The sequence below is a fragment of the Helianthus annuus genome, chromosome 13, assembly GCF_002127325.2.
Source record: "Helianthus annuus cultivar XRQ/B chromosome 13, HanXRQr2.0-SUNRISE, whole genome shotgun sequence".
NCBI lineage: Eukaryota > Viridiplantae > Streptophyta > Magnoliopsida > Asterales > Asteraceae > Helianthus > Helianthus annuus.
In genome coordinates, this window is record NC_035445.2 from 83,817,892 (window position 1) to 83,832,282 (window position 14,391).

General features: G+C 41.6%; 1 long non-coding RNA gene across 3 annotated transcripts; it reads left to right on the top strand.

The window, feature by feature from the left end:
• Positions 1-3,628: 3,628 nt before the first annotated feature.
• Positions 3,629-14,042, top strand: LOC110902884. Of its 3 annotated transcripts, XR_002571492.1 has the most exons (4): positions 3,629-3,885; positions 3,984-4,009; positions 4,107-4,256; positions 14,003-14,042. It is a non-coding gene; the product is annotated as an uncharacterized LOC110902884 (long non-coding RNA). The 3 variants fall into 3 exon arrangements; XR_002571491.1 differs by having other exon boundaries at positions 3,984-4,256; XR_002571493.1 differs by lacking the exon at positions 14,003-14,042 and adding an exon at positions 7,154-7,194 and having other exon boundaries at positions 3,984-4,256.
• Positions 14,043-14,391: the final 349 nt, after the last annotated feature.

Below are 14,391 nucleotides of genomic sequence, written 5' to 3' on the forward strand. Positions count from 1 at the left end.
GAGAGCCTGGTACGAGACTTTGTCTCAACACCTACTCGCTAACCAGTTCATACGCGGAAAAGTGGATGCCACTCTCTTCACTAAAGTCGTTGATGGTCATCTTCTGATAGTACAAATTTATGTAGACGATATTATTTTTGGGTCAACAAATGAGAAATTATGCAAAGATTTCGAACAGGTGATGAAGCAGAAATTTGAAATGTCTTCAATGGGGGAGATGAAATTCTTTCTGGGATTACAAGTTGAACAACTTCCTGAAGGAATTTTCATTCATCAAACAAAGTACGTGCATGATATTCTGGAGAAATTTGGAATGTCAAGCTCTACTCCAGCTGCTACCCCACTTGCGACTAATCATGGGATTCACCCAGATCTCACCGGAGACAGGGTTGATGAGACACTTTATCGATCCATGATAGGTTCTTTGATGTACCTAACTGCTTCACGTCCTGACATCATGTACCCAACGTGCCTCGCAGCAAGATTTCAATCTAACCCGAGAGAATCGCACATGGTTATTGTGAAGAGGATATTACGTTACTTGAATGGCACACCCACATTGGGGTTGTGGTATCCTCGCAAAGGCGATTTTACACTCGAAGGGTTTTCCGATTCAGATTTCGGATGCTGCAAAATCAACGCGAAATCAACAACTGCAGGATGCCAGTTCTTTGGTCCGAGATTGGTCACTTGGCAGTGTAAGAAACAAACATCTGTGGCGCTATCTACATGTGAAGCGGAGTATGTTTCTGCTAGCAGTTGCTGCTCTCAGATCCTGTGGATACAGCAACAGATGCGCGACTACGGTTTGCAGTTTCTTAACACACCTCTGTTTGTTGATAATGAGGCTGCAATTAATATTACTAAAAATCCAGTACATCACGCTAAAACTAAACATATTGAGATTCGTCATCACTTTATTCGCGATTGCTTCGAGAAAAAGTTGATACGAATTGAGAAAATCCACACTGACGAACAAAAAGCTGATTTGCATACCAAAGCTTTTGATAAAAATCGGTTTCAATATCTGTTAAAACTTAATGGTATGAAATTGCTTTCGGTGTCGGATGGGGTTGTGAGCGTTGATGAGAGTACTGTTGCGGATGAAGATGAGAAACAATCTGCGATGGTTTGTCGATTTTTTACGTGTTTTGGTATTTAGGGGGAGATAGTTAGTTGTACATAGTTTTTTGAGAAAAATACAAAAACAGTAAAAAATGCAAAAATACAAAAACATGATAAAATTAAAAAAGAGCTTGTGTATATAGGGAAAATGATAGTACATCAGCTAGACAATTACAGTATGATAAAGATTTGGAAAGACAAAATGAGTTAAACAGTCTCACTAACGATGTGTCGATAGGTTTTTGTACATTTAGTAGATTTATTCGGGATATAAACCTAAAATTTCAAACTGGTGAAATTCGTGGGGAACACTACTTGGATATATAGGTAACCCCTGAAATCTCGTTTGAAAGGTCTCGTATTCTGATATACTAGGCGTTTGTACTCTATGATGTCTGGGGTATTATTCCGGGACTTCTGCTGAACGGTGGTTCTGACCTAGTCCCTGGCTAATACTTTCACCAAAATGCTTGAAATATAGCATAAAGCCCTCGGCTGATTAGACAATAAAATTGATAATCAGTTGTTGTAGCTAAAAGATTCTCTAAAGGGAACACACTGCAAAGTCGAAACTGATATCTCTCTGCTGAACGGAAGTTCTGACCTGAGATCCCTCAGTTCTCGCATACCCTAATTTATGTACAGACATCATTGTAGTATTCTTGCCTGTAAGACTGAATATTGGGATTCTGGATACGGGAGTATATTCAAGAGGTGGGACACATGAATTGATCTATGTTTTTAAAACACTTAAACAGTATCCTGAATAGATTGAAGTTTGTATGAGAATTTAAGATGGATCAGTATATCGACAATCGAGGTGAATTGTTTAATTCTGAGTATGTAATGTAGCTTAACGGTACTTGTAATCTGTCTGAAAAGCTGATATGATTCCCTGACACGCTCACCAAAAATAATTTCTTTTGTAAATAGTTTAGTTTCTGCATTTTAAGTTTTCTGTTATTTCATTTCTTAGTTTAGATCATCTAAAAATCCAAAAAGATTTTATTTCTGCTTTATTTTAGACAAACCAGAGTGGAAAGTTGACTGTCGGATTCTAGCAAGATGAAGCAGATGCAGGAGATTCTGAGCTGAAGAATGAGAAGAGCTTACATTGTTGGAAAATGTTTGTTTTCAAAGTTATAAACAAGTTCATTAAGTTAATACTTGTTATGTTTTCAGAAAATTGGAAAATTGTTTTACTAAATCAGTTTGTTTCGTCAACAGATCAACCAGGGTCATTAAGTTGAACTTGGTAGATTAATCAAGTATTCAGGGTCATTAATTTGAACTTGAAAACTTGAGTGGATTTCTAAAGCTGATTGTTTTAGTGTTTATTGTTTGAAAAGATAGATTGTAATGTTATTGGTTGAGTAACAGGTTTGGACGATATTTCCCTATGGAGGCAAATTGCAAAAGCTTGAACCAGATATCTCAAGATTTCAGCATACTGAGAGGGGGAGTCAGTGAGAGGGGGAGTCTGGATCAACAACTAATGGGAAGCTTGTAGATAAAGCTAGGAGTCAGTCCGGGAACCTGTGAAGAATGCTTGAGATGATAGACAGAGTTGGTGAAAAGACAAAGACTGAAGACTATGGATCTGAAGATGCTAAAAGACTACGTCAACATCCAAGGGGGAGTCTGTTGATGCACGGAATGTCTGTTGACTGCGTCTACAAGAAGTCTGAAGTCAAGATTGGTCTATAGGGGGTCAAAGTGTATATATTGTGTAAGATAGACTTAGGATCGCTTATATGTCATTGTCTTAGTCTTGGACCGCTTTTAGGACATTAGTGTGGATCGCTTATGTGACAAAGATGCTGGATCGCTTATATGGCATGTCACATAAGCGACCCTGGTTCTCTATAAATAGGCAGGAGCGGTTCATTTGATGTAACGGTGTATGTGTGTGCTACGGTGCTGAAACTCTGCCAAAATTTCATCAGAAAGCAATAGAAAGATAAAGAATTGAAAGGATAAGCTGTTGTAACTTCGTATATGTTGATTCCGCCTTCATACATGAAGATGAACTACTTCGACTGACTTTTAGGGTCATAGAACGGTCCAACAATCAGTTTTAGTTAACCGTTACAAAATGTACATTTTCATTATCCCTTTTTCATCTTATTAGAATTATTTTCCTCATTGTATCAATGTGAATGTAGGGCAGTGTAACTACAAAATAGAGTATTAGATAGTGCAAATGGATGAATCTCTTTGTTGTTTAGAACTTTAGATTATAATACATATGCGGACGAGTTACGCTTTTAGTTGATGAGAACTTAAAAGCCTATGGTCTTAGTTGAGCCGAACTTTCTAAATTCCAACTTAAATAACATGTAAGCCTCGGGTAGGTGAAAAGGGCATAGTCATGTAACTGTTGTGTACAAAGATTTGAACAAGAATACAAGCATGCTGAAAAAATCCAAGCATACAGAGAGTGAGAGACTATATATTAACTCATATGTATTTACACTTACACACATATTTTAGGATTAAATTGGTTAAACTTTTTGTTTCAGAAACTCCAAATGTAGCAAACAAATCACATTCTCATGATGCTGACGGTGCATTGATGAAGAATGATGGAGATGAACATGCAAAGGGAAGTCCACCTTCCACTTATGCTTTTAAAAAGAGACATTGAGGCTGCTCATTTTACATATTGATTTGGGTAACAATCCTATTCCTGAATATCCATCAAACGAAATTGTTGTTGGTGTGATTACCATGGAAGATGTCATTAAAAAGCTTCTTCAGGTATAGTTTAAAAAATATTGTTATTGATTTAAGATTTGCAAATCTGTCAATGTAGTCAAAACTCATGATAAAATAACACTAACATGCTCGGTTTTCAGGAGGAGGTATTGGATGAAACTGATGAGTATGTTAACATCCACAACAGGCTAGATAAGCGAGTTCTGATTTGAAAAAGAAAATCTTTATTATTTTAAAATAATAAAGGTATTGTTAAAATGTAGGATAAGGATCAACATGAATGCATCAAAGGAAAACCTTCTTTATCACCTCTCACTGCAGATTGGTTCAGGTGCTACAGCAAAATAACAATACATCTTCTTTGGAGATTACTTTCAAGATATAGTGCCGTTAGTTCAATGGGTTTCTTTTAGGTAAATCTTTTTACATAATTTAATATTATGTACCTTGTGGAGTAAAAACTGTGCATTGGTATTAGGGATCAGCTCGATACCAACCGGTACCGAAAATTCCAAAAAATTGGTACTGGTACCGAAAATACCGAAAATACCCGGTACGGATGGTACTGAAAATTCCAAAAACTGGTACCGGTACCGAAAATTGGTTCAGGTGCTACAACAAAATAACAATACATCTTCTTGTTTCGCCACGTCATTGAACTTGATTCCATCACTAGTGATGGATTCCAAACCTAAAGAACCTACAAGTTCAATTAAATCATATCTCAACCGAAAGTGAATTTCTTCATTAGCATATTATGCAATATGATACATGCATATACTATGCTATGGATTGTTTTTTTTATTCATTGCACGAACCGGTCAATTTAGTATGCCCCATCTACCCTTTAAAACACCAAAAGCCCTCTCAACATCTTTTCTTGTCGATTCTTGCAACTTCTTGAACGTCTTTTCTTTAAACTCAACATGAAATGAAAGAGCTTTCACAAAAATAGACCATGATGGGTAGATACCATCTACAAGAACATAGCCTCGTCTGTAATATCTTTCGTTAACAAAAAATGGACAAAAGGGTACAGTACCATTTGTTATGCTTTGAAAACAACGGCGATGTGTACAAATCATTGATATCGTTGTTTGAACCAAGAACACCAAAATATGAATGCCAAAACCATAAATCATTCGACGTCACCGCCTCAAATATGATGGTCGGTCTTTTGACGTCAACCCTAACATACGCTCCTTGCAACTCTCTTGGACAATTTCTCCATTCGATACGTGTAAAATCGATGCTACCAAGCATCCCTGGAAAATGCCACCAGCCTCATGTGCGGCGTAAATACGTGCAATGTCGTGTCTCGTCGGTTTACGTAGAAACTCATTGGCATACAATTCAATGATCGCGCTACAAAAGAGTTGCAAACATTCACGTGAAGTTCTTGCCAACATAGCTAAGTATTCATCAAATTGATTGGGAGGGTTACATGTCGCTAGTTGGCGAATGGCGGATGTGCATTTTTATATCAGCGTGAAACTTCGTTTGCCCCTCCCATCGTAACGTTTTCTTGAAACTATTATTCGCTTGCTTCGATGTTTGCTATAATCTTTACAAAATAAATCTTTTGGTAAACGAAACCGATCCCTAAACGTTTCGGCATTGTAGATGTGACAACCCGGACTTCCAAGGTTAACGTTGGTTAGCATTTCTTGACTTCTTAATCTTTAACTTGTATAACTACGTTTCATGTCACGTATCTAAACCGTATGTGTGTGCTATGTTAATCATAAATTAATTATTAGAGGTTGTATCTATTGCATGATGTAAGTTTGTACATGCTAGGCGATGAGCTTGCATATTTAGTCACACACCCTTACACAACCGCACACTTGTGAGCCTTCATTTTACACATGGACTATGGCCTGAACCCCCATCGTATGATTTATTTCGCAGCCCAAATAAAGCCCGAAGACCTGGCCCGAAACATTATATGTCTCGCACACCCTCTTTACCTCATAATATGCCTGAATGTGAAAAATAAGAAAACCCTAGTTCTCTCCTTCTCTCTCTCTCGAACGACACGACGGCAACCCTTTAACGAAGTCCTCTCTCTCCATCGACCCTCTTGTATTCGGTAAGTATGAGTATTATTATGCAGTTTACCGCTCGATGTTCATGATTGTGTGCTCATATGTGATTTGTGTTGCATATTTCGGTACAATATTTATAAATTGATTGAGTGTTGATCATTGGAATGTGTTGCATGAGTAGTAAGGATGACATGATATTATTATAAATAGGATAATGCAAATTAAAGTGTTCACTAAATTCACAAATCCATGCAACCGATTATGACACATCAGTAGCTTTAGGGGTCCAATGCATTTGATAGTAAGTGTTCTGACGTAGTTGATGACCTTGAATAAAGTGGCGGCCATGAGGTTGCATGTAGTTCAATGATGTTGTCATTGAAAGTCAAGGGTATTAACAATTCATGTGGCATGGTAACAAGGGTTGGATAAAAAAAATTGTGTTTATTAATTAGGATGATGGCGGCAAGTCATGGGCCACATTTTACCGGATAACTCGAATAAAAATGGGCGGCACACCGAACCCAGATACATATATACGCTGACATCATGGACCGGTATGACGGGTGGGCTGCGAACAGGCCTGCGGGTCATCTGTTTTGGGCCGCTAGGTACTGTTGCTGGAATTGCATTAAACTGTTATGTGTTACTTGACGATGATTGCTTAAACACACTTCGTTATATATATTGCATGCGAATCAATGCGAGCTTAACTGATTGTGTATACATGCATAAAAATAGGACTTGACTGATTATCTGTGAGCACATAGTATAGCATACCGAGCAAACCAAGGTGAGTTCACACAGCCAAGGCATGGGGTTCCCAGGGTGGGAATGGGATTTGGATGATTTATTCGTACATACTTAGTTAATAGAACCTAATGATATGGTCCTCGGGTGAGGAAGAGAAATGATAAGATACGGCTAGACTAGTATACCAATTGAACTGATCTTCGCACACACGCCAGGGATTGGCAGCGATATTATGACTGATCTTCGCACACATGCCTGGGAAAGGCCGCGAACTATATACTAAAACTTCGCACACATGCCAGGGTGGCCGCGATACAAATATACATAGTCTAGAATAATTGGGAATATTTCCCCAATCTTCGCATACATGCCTCGAGGGCCGCGATGGAAACTAATACGAGACATGACTTAACGAACGAACATAATGCTACTCATACTATTACAATTACTGAACTGTACACTGTGAACTCGCTCAACTAGTTGTTGACTCTCTGCTGCATGCCTTGCAGGACCTTATGTACATATGGAGCTTGCACAAGGAGGAGCAGGTCATTGTGGGCATGGATCGTGAATGCTTTGTTAAACGCTTTTGACATTTCATACTTTATTACTTATGTTGGGTTTACTTACATGCTTCCGCTACTTAAACTATGTTTTTATTGAACACCAGTTATATTGTGATGGGTTGTAATGATTGCTTTTAATATTTAAATGCTATGTTCAATATGATTAATGGCTTGATCCTGGTCATGTCGCGCCTCCAAGCGGTGGTACTCCGCGTGTGGATTTTGGGGGTGTGACAGATTGGTATCAGAGCCATTGGTTATAGAGAACTTGGTTTTAATATGGGAAAACGTTTTTATTAAAACCAGACTATAACCAGAACAGTGCTCTCAACGATCCACAACGACGCTTCGCTCCACGTGCAAGACTCGACATCCTAGGTAATATGGTTTGTGTTTATTACCTGCATGCTAGAATTACATAGAACTTTGCTCGTAGTACGCTTAGATACACATGACCCTATTACATGAGAATACCTATGTGCTTACACTCTTCTGTTATCGCACTACTCGCGAACCATTCTTACTTATGCTACTTTTACTACTCGATCATGTCTGGACGTGTTAACATGACTCAAGCCCAGTTGACGGCTCTCATTAACGAACAAGTTGCTGCGGCGCTTGCAGCCGCACAAGCAGGAGGTATAACCTGCTATTCCAAACCTATCCTAGGATGTTAGATCCTACTCTCGTGACCCAACTCTCACGCTTAATCTTGACCTATCTTTCTCGCGCAACGGGTCAGAACGCACAGCAACCTATCTGCACTTTCAAGAACTTCATGGACTGTCGTCCAAGCACATTCAGTGGCACAGAAGGAGCAGTGGGACTACTCCATTGGTTTAAGAAGCTCGAGTCGGTATTCGAGATGTGTGAATGCCCTGAGGCACGCAGGGTCAAGTACGCCACTGGTACGTTGGAAGGAATCGCGCTAACCTGGTGGAACGCGCAAGTTCAGATTCTAGGGTTGGCAGCTGCTAACGCCACCCCTTGGAACGACTTTAAGGAACTCATCAAACGAGAATACTGCACACGGGATGACATCCACAAGTTGGAAGATGAGTTTTATCATTTGAAAATGACGGGGTCAGAAATCAAAGCTTACACGAAACGGTCAAACGAGCTGGCCATCTTGTGTCCAACCATGGTGGACCCTCTAGTTAAGCGCATTGAGTTGTATCTCAAGGGACTTGCGCCAGAGATTCAGAGCCATGTGACATCGGCTAACCTCGTCAATATCCAAGACATCCAGCGTCTTGCTCATCGACTCACAGATCAGGCAGTGGAACAGAACAAGCTGCCTAGACGTATCAGCGCTACTACTACCGCTTCCACTTCTGCTACTCCCGCTACTCCTAGTGACAACAAGCGGAAATGGGATGGGTATTCCAGCAAGGGTTCCGCTACCGTTCAGTCTCAAGCACAGCAGCAGCGCAAGAATAGTGATCACCAGAGCCCGGGTCAGCCAACTTCTGGTGGTCAGGGGCAGGGTGGATATCGGGGAATTCACCCACTGTGTAACAAATGCAACGGACACCACAGTGGTTAGTGCAATGAGGGACGTTGCCAGAGGTGTCTCAAGATGGGCCATGAAGCTAAGGATTCAGGAGCCCACGGCCTGCAAATCAGAATCTCCAGCAGCAACAGCAAGCAGAAATCCTATGCAAAGAAAAGATTGTTCGTATTCCTCGTTCTGGTCAAGAACCTCTCGAAGTTCAAGGCGACAAGAGTGGTGCTGTGGTTGGCATCATTTCTTTCTTGAAGGCTCAGAAATGTTTGCGGAAGGGTCACACCGCTATCTTGGCACTCGTTACTGACGCATCAACAAAAGAAAAGAAATTGGAAGACATTCCAGTTGTACGCGACTTTCCTCAAGTGTTTCCTGAGGATTTACCTGGTTTACCTCCTCATCGTCAGGTCGAATTCCAAATCGAGCTCGCTCCAGGAGCAACACCCATATCTCGAGCACCGTATCGTTTAGCTCCAACTGAACTGGAAGAACTGTCAAAGCAGCTACAAGAGCTCTTGGAAAAGGGCTTTATTCGTCCTAGCTCTTCGCCTTGGGGAGCTCCAGTATTATTTGTGAAAAAGGACGGTACCTTCAGGATGTGCATGAACTCAACAAGGTGACGGTGAAGAACCGTTATCCTCTTCCACGTATAGATGACTTATTCGACCAGTTGCAAGGGTCGAGTTACTATTCCAAGATAGACCTACGGTCAGGATACCATCAGCTGAGGGTCCGAGAGGAGGACGTCTCCAAGACAGCATTTAGAACTCGATACGGCCACTACGAGTTTCTTGTCATGCCGTTCGGGTTAACGAATGCGCCTGCCGTATTTATGGATCTTATGAACAGGGAGTGCAAACCCTATTTAGACAAGTTCGTGATTGTTTTTATCGACGACATTCTGATCTACTCCAAGAGTCAGGAGGAACACGAGCAACACCTGCATCTTATCTTGGAACTTCTTCGAAAGGAACAACTGTACGCCAAGTTTTCAAAATGCGACTTCTGGCTTCGTGAAGTCCACTTTCTAGGCCATGTGGTAAACAAGGATGGGATTCATGTTGATCCATCCAAGGTAGATTCGATCAGGAACTGGCCTGCACCGCGTACACCAACGGAAATAGGCCAATTCTTGGGTTTGGCGGGTTACTACAGGCGATTCATTAAAGACTTCTCAAAGATCGCACAGTCTCTTACACTACTGACATAGAAGGGTGTCACCTACCGTTGGGGCAACACGCAGGAAACTGCTTTTCAGCACTTAAAGGATAGACTTTGCAGTGCACCTATCCTCTCATTGCCAGAGGGCACGGACGATTTCGTGGTGTACTGTGATGCATCCATCCAGGGTCTTGGATGTGTGTTAATGCAGCGCGACAAGGTCATTGCTTACGTTTCGCGCCAACTTAAGGTTCACGAACGGAACTATACGACGCACGATTTAGAGCCGGGAGCTGTTGTTTTCGCGCTTAAGATATGGCGACACTACTTGTACGGTACCAAGTGCATTATTTACACCGATCACAGGAGTCTCGAGCATATCTTCAGACAGAAGGAATTGAACATGCGTCAACGTCGATGGGTTGAATTACTTAACGATTACGAATGCGCTATTAAGTACCATCCAGGCAAAGCCAACGTTCTGGCTGACGCTCTCAGTCGAAAAGACACCCTACCTAAGCGCGTGCGAGCGCTACAGCTTACGATCCAATCTAGTCTTCCTGCACAGATACGAAATGCTCAGGTAGAAGCATTGAAACCAGAAAACGTCAGGGCTGAAGCCTTACGCGGCTCAAGGCAACGATTAGAACAGAAGGAAGACGGCGCCTATTATGTAACAGGGCGTATCTGGGTCCCACATTATGGCGACTTGCGTGAACTTGTAATGGACGAAGCTCACAAGTCTCGCTACTCGGTACATCCAGGGTCGAATAAAATGTACCACGACATCAGAACTACTTATTGGTGGCCTAGCATGAAGGCCCACATCGCTACCTACGTCAGCAAGTGCTTGACTTGTGCAAAGGTCAAGGCAGCGTATCAGAAACCAACAGGTTTACTCCAACAACCAAAGATACCACAGTGGAAATGGGAGGAAATTTCCATGGACTTCGTTACTAGCCTGCCTAGATCCCAGCGCGGGAACGATACTATTTGGGTGATCGTGGATCGACTCACCAAGTCTGCTCACTTCTTGGCTATCAAAGAAACAGACAAGTTTTCCACTCTAGCAGACATATACTTGAAAGAAGTAGTCTCAAGGCACGGGGTGCCCACCTCTATCATTTCGGATCGCGATGCACGATTCACATCAGAACTTTGGCAAGCAATGCACAAAGCTTTTGGCTCTCGGTTAGATATGAGCACGGCTTATCACCCTCAAACGGATGGGCAGTCTGAACGCACGATTCAAACCTTAGAAGACATGCTTCGGGCATGTGTTATCGATTTTGGCAACGGCTGGGAAAAGCATCTCCCGTTAGTGGAGTTTTCATACAATAACAGTTATCACACCAGCATACAAGCCGCTCCATTTGAGGCATTGTACGGGCGTAAATGCCGGTCACCTCTCTGTTGGGCAGAGGTGGGGGATAGTCAGATCACGGGTCCAGAACTTATAGTGGACACCACGGAAAAGATTGCACAAATAAGGCAACGCATGGCGGCAGCACGCGACCGTCAGAAAAGCTACGCGGATAAGCGTAAGAAGCCATTGGAATTTCAGGTCGGGGACCGGGTTTTACACAAAGTCTCACCCTGGAAGGGTGTGGTCCGTTTTGGCAAACGGGGCAAACTCAATCCGCGGTACGTCGGACCGTTCAAAATCATTGAAAGAATAGACAAGGTAGCCTACAAACTGAATCTACCAGCAGAACTCGGGGCAGATCACAATGTTTTCCACATGTCGAATCTGAAGAAGTGTCTGTCAGATGAGACCCTCATCATTCCTTTGAAAGAGCTCACTACCGACGAACAGTTGCATTTCGTCGAGGAACCAGTTGAAATCACGGACCGGGATGTTAAGGTCCTCAAGAAAATGAGAATCCCTCATGTTCGAGTTCGTTGGAACTCCCGTCGTGGCCCAGAGTTCACCTGGGAGCGTGAAGATCAAATGAAACTCAAGTATCCCCAGTTATTCGAAAACCGTGCAACCACTACTGAGGCTGAAGCTACTACTGCAGAATTTCGGGACGAAATTCCAAATCAATGGGGGGATGATGTGACACCCCAGGAAAACCAGTAAACGATACAACTTACCTAGCTTCCTCAGTAACTGCATGCTAAATTTCGGGACGAAATTTCTTTTAAGTTGGGGATGATGTGACAACCCGGACTTCCAAGGTTAACGTTGGTTAGCATTTCTTGACTTCTTAATCTTTAACTTGTATAACTACGTTTCATGTCACGTATCTAAACCGTATGTGTGTGCTATGTTAATCATAAATTAATTATTAGAGGTTGTATCTATTGCATGATGTAAGTTTGTACATGCTAGGCGATGAGCTTGCATATTTAGTCACACACCCTTACACAACCGCACACTTGTGAGCCTTCATTTTACACATGGACTATGGCCTGAACCCCCATCGTATGATTTATTTCGCAGCCCAAATAAAGCCCGAAGACCTGGCCCGAAACATTATATGTCTCGCACACCCTCTTTACCTCATAATATGCCTGAATGTGAAAAATAAGAAAACCCTAGTTCTCTCCTTCTCTCTCTCTCGAACGACACGACGGCAACCCTTTAACGAAGTCCTCTCTCTCCATCGACCCTCTTGTATTCGGTAAGTATGAGTATTATTATGCAGTTTACCGCTCGATGTTCATGATTGTGTGCTCATATGTGATTTGTGTTGCATATTTCGGTACAATATTTATAAATTGATTGAGTGTTGATCATTGGAATGTGTTGCATGAGTAGTAAGGATGACATGATATTATTATAAATAGGATAATGCAAATTAAAGTGTTCACTAAATTCACAAATCCATGCAACCGATTATGAGACATTAGTAGCTTTAGGGGTCCAATGCATTTGATAGTAAGTGTTCTGACGTAGTTGATGACCTTGAATAAAGTGGCGGCCATGAGGTTGCATGTAGTTCAATGATGTTGTCATTGAAAGTCAAGGGTATTAACAATTCATGTGGCATGGTAACAAGGGTTGGATAAAAAAAATTGTGTTTATTAATTAGGATGATGGCGGCAATAAGGGGGTTTGACAAACCGATTAGAACATAGGTATTTTGTTAATTATTGTGACTGTTATTTCAGGTGGGATATATGATGTTTAATTTGTATATTAACATGGGTGCTTCTAAACAATAAAGGTTATGAGTAGGAATTATTAATGTGTTAATAGTTGGATTGATAACTGGTACAATTGGTAGGCTACACAAAATTGTAGATGCTTAAACAACTTGGGCTGGGTTATCAAGATCTTAGTGTATGGGCTGAGTAACAATACCAAGGGACATCGACTGTTAAGTCATGGGCTACATTTTACCGGATAACTCGAATAAAAATGGGCGGCACACCGAGCCCAGATACATATATACGCTGAACATCATGGACCGGTATGACGGGTGGGCTGCGAACAGGCCTGCGGGTCATCTGTTTTGGGCCGCTAGGTACTGTTGCTGGAATTGCATTAAACTGTTATGTGTTACTTGACGATGATTGCGTAAACACACTTCGTTATATATATTGCATGCGAATCAATGCGAGCTTAACTGATTGTGTATACATGCATAACTATAGGACTTGACTAATTATCTGTGAGCACATAGTATAGCATACCGAGCAAACCAAGGTGAGTTCACACAGCCAAGGCATAGGGTTCCCAGGGTGGGAATGGGATTTGGATGATTTATTCGTACATACTTAGTTAATAGAACCTAATAATATGGTCCTCGGGTGAGGAAGAGAAATGATAAGATACGGCTAGACTAGTATACTAATTGAACTGATCTTCGCACACACGCCAGGGATTGGCCGCGATATTATGACTGATCTTCGCGCACATGCTTGGGAAAGGCCGCGAACTATATACTAAAACTTCGCACACATGCCAGGGTGGCCGCGATACAAATATACATAGTCTAGAATAATTGGGAATATTTCCCCAATCTTCGCATACATGCCTCGAGGGCCGCGATGGAAACTAATACGAGACATGACTTAACGAACGAACATAATGCTACTCATACTATTACAATTACTGAACTGTACACTGTGAACTCGCTCAACTAGTTGTTGACTCTCTGCTGCATGCCTTGCAGGACCTTAGGTACATATGGAGCTTGCACAAGGAGGAGCAGGTCGTTGTGGGCATGGATCGTGAATGCTTTGTTAAACGCTTTTGACATTTCATACTTTATTACTTATGTTGGGTTTACTTACATGCTTCCGCTACTTAAACTATGTTTTTATTGAACACCAGTTATATTGTGATGGGTTGTAATGATTGCTTTTAATATTTAAATGCTATGTTCAATATGATTAATGGCTTGATCCTGGTCATGTCGCGCCTCCAAGCGGTGGTACTCCGCGTGTGGATTTTGGGGGTGTGACAGTAGACTGGATTCTCCACAAAATAATCCTTCATCGATCCACCATTTTCTTCTTTGGGCGGCTCAAACCTTCAAGTTCATTATACGCTTTCTCGAAA